Source organism: Equus quagga, chromosome 21 (assembly GCF_021613505.1).
Source record: "Equus quagga isolate Etosha38 chromosome 21, UCLA_HA_Equagga_1.0, whole genome shotgun sequence".
NCBI classification, from domain to species: Eukaryota; Metazoa; Chordata; class Mammalia; order Perissodactyla; family Equidae; genus Equus; species Equus quagga.
In genome coordinates this window covers 21,298,763-21,305,658 of record NC_060287.1, presented here as the reverse complement: position 1 = coordinate 21,305,658, position 6,896 = coordinate 21,298,763, and the positions used below count along the sequence as shown (strand labels likewise).

Genomic DNA, 6,896 nt, shown 5'->3' with positions numbered 1-6,896 from the left:
CAATCCCTAGCCCCACGGGGCGGGCAACGGCAGCTGGGGGTCGCCCATCCCTCTGGGATTCTCTCCCGGCCTCTGCCGGAGCCGTGAATGCTCAGCGTGGCCCCTCTGCTAATGGCAGACAGAGAGTTTTGTCTGCTGCCCGGGCGGAGCTCCGGCGTTTCCCCTCCGGGTCGCAGGACCGGCCTTTTGAAAGTTCCCCCCGCCCCGGTCCTCTCTGAGATCTCCAGCAATCCCTAGCCCCACGGGGCGGCAACGGCACCTGGGGGTCGCCCAGCCCTCAGGGCTTCTCTCCTGGCCTCTGCCGGAGCCGTGAACGCTGGGCGTGGCCCCTCTGCTAATGGCAGACAGAGAGTTTTGTCTGCTGCCCGGGCGGAGCTCCGGCGTTTCCCCTCCGGGTCGCAGAACCGGCCTTTGAAAATTCCCCCAGCCCCGGTCCTCTCCGAGATCTCCGGCAATCCCTAGCCCCACGGGGCGGGCAATGGCAGCTGGGGGTCGCCCAGCCCTCTAGGATTCTCTCCGGGCCTCTGCCGGAGCCGTGAATGCTGGGCGTGGCCCCTCTGCTAATGGCAGACAGAGAGTTTTGTCTGCTGCCCGGGCGGAGCTCCGGCGTTTCCCCTCCGGGTCGCAGGACCGGCCTTTTGAAAGTTCCCCCGGCCCTGGTCCTCTCCGAGATCTCCGGCAATCCCTAGCCCCACGGGGCGGGCAACGGCAGCTAGGAGATCTCCGTGCCCTCCGTGTCTCTCTCTGGGACCCTCCGGGCGCCCCGAGCACCAGGCTGGATCCCCCCGCCAATGGCGGGGAGAGACTCTCCCCGCGGGCTCAGGTGTGCAACTCCAAAGTTTCCCTCTGCGTTTAGGAGTAATTGCAGGGGGTTTAGGTAGGGTTCTGGTCACCTGTTTCCAGCGTCGCTCCTCTGTTGTGTTCTCGCTCCTGCCCTAGACGTGCGTGGATCCTCTGGGGGTGTCCGTTGGAAGAAAGCCGCTTGCGGGTACCAGGCTGCCCGTCGGGGTCGGAGAGCCCTCACCTATTTCCACCTCCTCCCGGAGGAAAGTCCATCCGCCTTCCGATGTATAGTCGCGTGTGTGTCTCAGACGTCCTGAGATGCTGTCTGGATATCCTTTGTCAAGCGATAAGTGTCCAAATGATTGTAGACTCGACGGGCGAGAGACAAAGAGGACTACTCACGGCGCCATCTTGGCTCTTCTCTCTAGTGTTTTAGTCTTCTTTTCTCTTTTTGAAATAGTGTTAAATATTTTCCCAAAATTCAGCTGCATTTGGGGGATATGACATTAATGCTAACAGCCTCACTAAAATTATCCTGCCCTCCCAACAGCAGGGTCAGAAAGAGTGCAAGCAATTTGGAGTCCCTTTTATCAGAGCACTAGGAGCACTTGATTAAAGATATAAAATTAGAGGATGCTTTGGTATCATCATAAAATGAATCCAAATATGCTGCCATTCTTAACATTTTTGTAGCATCAGAAGAGGCATTCCACTTAGGATCAAAGGGTGTGTGTCTTCCTGATTCCCTTTTGAAATCAAGTCTCTACATTTCAAAGAGAATCTCTGGCAGCCTCAGATTTATTTTTCATTTATCTTTTTAATTTTCACTAAAACAGCCCAAGGAATTCGAAATACAAAATTCTTAATCAATATTCTCCCTTTAAAATTTGTTTAAAATTGATTTCGTTATTTCTTCAACTTTAGATCTACTGGTTCCATTGATATGTTCTCTTCCCATCAGCCTGTGCGATCTCAAACCAGGGGTGGCCAGGAGCCAAAAATACATCAAAGGATAATTTCATTTATCCTTCCCACAGTGCCAACTTCAGCTATTGCACAGCATTGGCTATTAAAAGGACTCATGAGGGACTGCATAAAGGGAAAGCAGAGTAGGCAAAAGTACCATCAAAATACGTACGAGATACGTTGAACTCAAGGGAGCCTAGGAACAATTTTGAGGCTAAAACTGGGTTATATAAACTGAAAAAAAATACATAACATCAATGTATATATTTTTAATAACAATGTAGACAAGCTAGTACAGCGTACTTTGTGGGGAAACTGGATGAATTCTAAATAGCAGGTAATAAATATTACTGTTTGGTATAGTTAATCTTTCTCTTGGTCAAGTTAAGTTTATGGTCCAAGACTGCCCTGGAGACAAAATTGAACAGCCAGAGACAAGATAAAAACTAACTCTATCTTTAAGCATAAGATCATATGTTACATATCATTATTTGAAGACCATGGTGGAATCCAGAAAGATTGTAAAGATTTTCTTTCTAGCTTTTTCATAACAGTTTTGCCACCTGAACACAGGTGTCATGAAAACCACAGCTAAATCTCAAAATTGGAATGAAAAAGATTCATACCAACACCACCATCACTGGACACGTAAATTCTGGCAAGTCTACCACTACTGGCCTACAATGATCTACAAATGTGGTGGGATCAACAAAAGAACCATCAAAAAAATTTGAGAAGGAGGCTACTGAGATGGGAAAGGGCTCCTTCAAAGATGCCTGGGTCTTGGATAAACTGAAGGCTGAGCGTGAATGTGGTATCACCATTGATATCTCCCTGTGGAAATGCAAGACCAGATAACACTATGTGACCTCTGTTGATGCCTCAGGTCACAGAGACTTTATCAAAAACAAGATGATAGTGTATCTCAGGCTGAATGTGCTGTCCAGATTGTTGGTGCTGGTGTCAGTGAATTTGAAGTAGGTATCTCCATGAATGGGAAGACCCATAAGCATGCCCTTCTGGCTTACACACTTGGTGTGAAATAACTAACTATTGGTGATAACAAAATGAATTCCACTGAGCTACCCTATAGCCAGAAGAGATATAAGGAAATTGTTAAGGAAGTCAGCACCTACATTAAGAAAATTAGATACAACTGTAACACAGTAGCATTTGTGCCAATTTATGGTTGGAATGGTGACAACATGCTGGAGCCAAGTGTTAACATGTCTTGATTAAAGGTATGGAAAGTCACCGATAAAGATCGCAATGCAGTGGAACCACGCCACCTGAAGCACTGGATTGCATACAACCACCACCTTATTTAACTGAGAAGCCCTTTTGTCTGCCCCTCCAGAACATCTATGAAATTGTTGGTATTAGGACTGTCCCTGTGGGCTGATGGAGACTGGTGTTCTCAAATGTGGCATGGTGGTGATCTTTGCTCCAGACAATGTTACATAAAGTCTGTTGAAATGAACCAGGAAGTTTTGAGTGAAGCTCTTGCTGGGGACAATGTGGGCTTCAATATCAAGAATGAATCTGTCAAAGATGTTCATCATGACAATGTGACTGGTGACACCAAAAATGACCCACCCATGGAAGCAGCTAGCTTCATGGCTCAGGTAACTATCCTAAACTGTCCAGGCCAAATTAATCCTGGCTATACACCTTTGTGGGGTTGTCACACAGCTCAAATTGCTTGAAAGTTTGCTGAGCTGAAGAAGATTATCACCCTTCTGGGAAGAAACTGGAAGATCACCCCAAAATCTTGAAATCTGGTGGTGCGTCCGTAGTTAAAATGGTTCTTGGCAAGCCCGTGTGTGTTGAGAGCTTCTCTGATGATTCTTGTCTGGGTCGTTTTGCTCTTTGTGACATGAGATGGACAGTTGTTGAAGGTGTCATCAAAACAGTGGACAAGAAGGCTACTGGAGCTGACAATGTTACCAAGTCTGCTCAGAAAGCTCAGAAGGCTAAATGAGTACTATCCCTAATACCTGTCAACCCCATCTTAATCAGTGGTGGAAGGATCGTCTCAGAACTGTTTGTCTCAGTTGGCCATTTAAGTTTAATAGTAACTTGATAATAATGATAGCAATGCATTGTAAAACTTTCAGAAGGAAAGAAGAATGTTTTGTGGATCATTTGTTTGTGGGTGTGTGGCGGTTTTAAGTTATTAGTTTTTAAAATCAGTACTTTTTTTTATTTCCTGAGGAATATTAGCTCAGAGCTAATATCTGTGCCAATCTTCCTCCGCTTTATTTGTGGGTCACTGCCACAGCATGGCTGAGGAGTGGTAAAGGTCTGTACCTGGGATCGGAACCCTCAAACATGGGCCATGAAGTGGAGTGTGCCATACTTAGCCACTACACTATGGGGCTTGCCCCTAAAATCAGTACTTTTTAATGGAAACAACCAGACTGAAAATCTGTCACCGAATTTTGAGACTCATTGGAACAAAGTTTAGTGAGAAACCTGTATCTTCTTTTGGTTAACACCATAACTTCTTATAGAACTACTTAGGTGAAAGATTTAAGTAAGAGCTGCCCTAATCTATTTCTGATGTGCCATCTGTGGAAACTTCAAAATTTGACAATTATGAGTTAATGTTTTTTCTAGCTGGGAATTTAAGGTTTGTTAACCTTTTCTAAGGGGAGGAATCATCTTTGTTCTTAGTACATGGTGAAAAGTTATAGGAGGGGGTATGTTCATTGCAATACTTCACAGGTTAAGACAGACAAGGAAAGAGTAACTTTGTTTATATATAAACTACCTTATAAAAAGGCCAAATTCTGTGATGTTTATGGCCATGTTTTCCATATAAAATTTTGTGTAGTCACATCAATATTGAGTAAATTTATTGGTATAATCTCAAGAAAGAAAATATTTTCTTTCCAAATAGTTGTGAGGATTTGGTATAAATAATTCCTTAAAATCTTTAAAGTTTATTTTATTTAGGTACAAGACACAGAAATTTATAAATATCATAAAATAGATTTAAAATATCACATCCAGAAATACAAACTGTGAACAACTTATTGATAAAACATAAAATTTAGAAAGTTTCTTTATAATATATCAAGATATCATTGACTTAATTAAGAAATATTCATATGTTTTTGTTTGTTTTATTATTTACACAATTGAGAAGGTAGTAAACTGTCCATCTTGGAAGTCACCCAACTATGATACAAAAGTTTAGCAAATCGTATTGATGATATGTGCAAGACTTAATATTTCCATCGTTATTAAATATCCTCTTCTAACTCTATTTTTGGAATTTTTGAACAGAGTTTACAACTGTTTAACGTTATGGATGGAAATGTCTGATTTTAAGAAAATATTTCCTTTCTGAAGGCATTTTTAAATAAGCAAATGCATCTTATTTCACATTTGCAATAATATTCTTATCAATGCAACAGTGTCAGGAATTCTTTAAGAGAAAAGTTTTGCCAATATATTATCTTTTTCTTCCGAAGCGCGAAAGTTTTGGAAAAGCCATCAAAATATTGTCTCCAGGTAAACCATGAAGTTTTATTACCTATTAGCAAAATTATCTAAACAAGTGCCAATCCACAAACTATTTCTTATTGCTCAGTGACAAAAAAAATATTTGTGATGAATTTCAAAGTCTAGGTCTTGATCCTGGAAACCATATATTAAACCCTCTGATAAGTTTCCATTTACTAGATGAGTGGGAAATAATGAAAAGAAAGAATAATCTTAGCAGCTTATCTTTGGACATGATCAATACAAGTCAAATCATTTAGTCCTTGGATTACACACAAAAAATTCCTGTATAATTGCTGATTGAGTCAGTTACCATTTAATTAATAAAGCAAGCCACTCACAATTAGCATGCTATTTAAGATGACACTTTAAGTCCTTCTTTCTTGCTCTCCCTCCCCTCCTGCCCTGCTTTGTTTGTTTATAGAATTTTAAAGAGGATTGCAGTTTCACTTAATTGTTTCAATGATTCTATAAAGAATTTTGGTTACATTAGAGAAGAGAGTTTAGGCCTTCTGAATTACTATGTAGCCTATCCTATTTACCCCAGATTTAAGTAAGTATTTTAAATTAGTTTAGAATAAATATATCACTGAGGCCAGTCACTGAATACTATTTTTAACTAAACGACATTTCCTAAGTCACAAGAGATTTTGTGCTAAAATCGCCAACCTCCTATTTATTTTCCAAGGACACTTACAAACTCCCCTGAGTACTTCTTATTGTGGAACAGGAGGTGCTGGAGAAATTGCTAATTTATGTTGCCTGAATTTTATGAACTCTGGATATTTTCTCTCAGCGATGGTCTGAAAAACTGAAGCATTATTTCTCACACCTATGAGTTTCTTTTTTCCAGGCACACATTTGGATGAATAGCATGGGCAAGTAAACAACTACAGTATTCTCTCAGGTTCAAGTCTAGTTATAACAGTGAGTAGAGATAAGGACATAAATGACACTTTGGCAATATGTACTATGATCCGTGAACTGTGTAAGGGGAAAATAAACCTAATATTTTTATTTATAGATCTATTGCATACAGGAGCACTTACAGAGAGCAGCGAAAGAATTTCATCTCAGAGACCAGCCCATCTCCAAGAAACATAGTGGAAGATTCCGTCATCCCTTCACCTTTGGAAATATTGAAAATTTCCGGGAAGCTTGATTATTTTTAGGAGTGACCAGTTTCAAATTGTGAATGTAAGAATTTAGACCACAGTTATAATAACATCTAGAGAGCAATTTAGTCCTTTTTTAAGAATCTGAAGGTATTTTTTAGGTTACTATGTCATGATGGCATGGACCTCTCACCTGACTACAAAAGTCTGCATGGAAGGGATGAATCGCTGATGAAGGTTTCATACACAAGTTTAAAAATGTGCTTTCCTGATTCCCATGGCCTGAGCAAGATTTGACCACCTAAATGCTTTAAATTATTTGTGGTCAGCCTATCAAACTCCATTAACAGAAATTATTATGTCTAATGGGGAGACTGTGTTTCAGGGCACAGAGACTCTTACCTCCTATGATGGATTTGACACAGTTTTCAAATGGTACCTTTGGAAATATGAGCTAAATGACTAGCAGAGGTTAAGTTAAAATGCTCTGATGTCTCCTTTTTGAGAGACAAGATATGAGCA

At 41.2% G+C, this 6,896-nt stretch overlaps 1 pseudogene; it reads left to right on the top strand.

Moving 5' to 3' along the window:
- LOC124231536 (elongation factor 1-alpha 1-like) overlaps nt 1-3,730 on the top strand; it is a 19,732-nt pseudogene extending 16,002 nt beyond the window's left edge.
- Nucleotides 3,731-6,896: the final 3,166 nt, after the last annotated feature.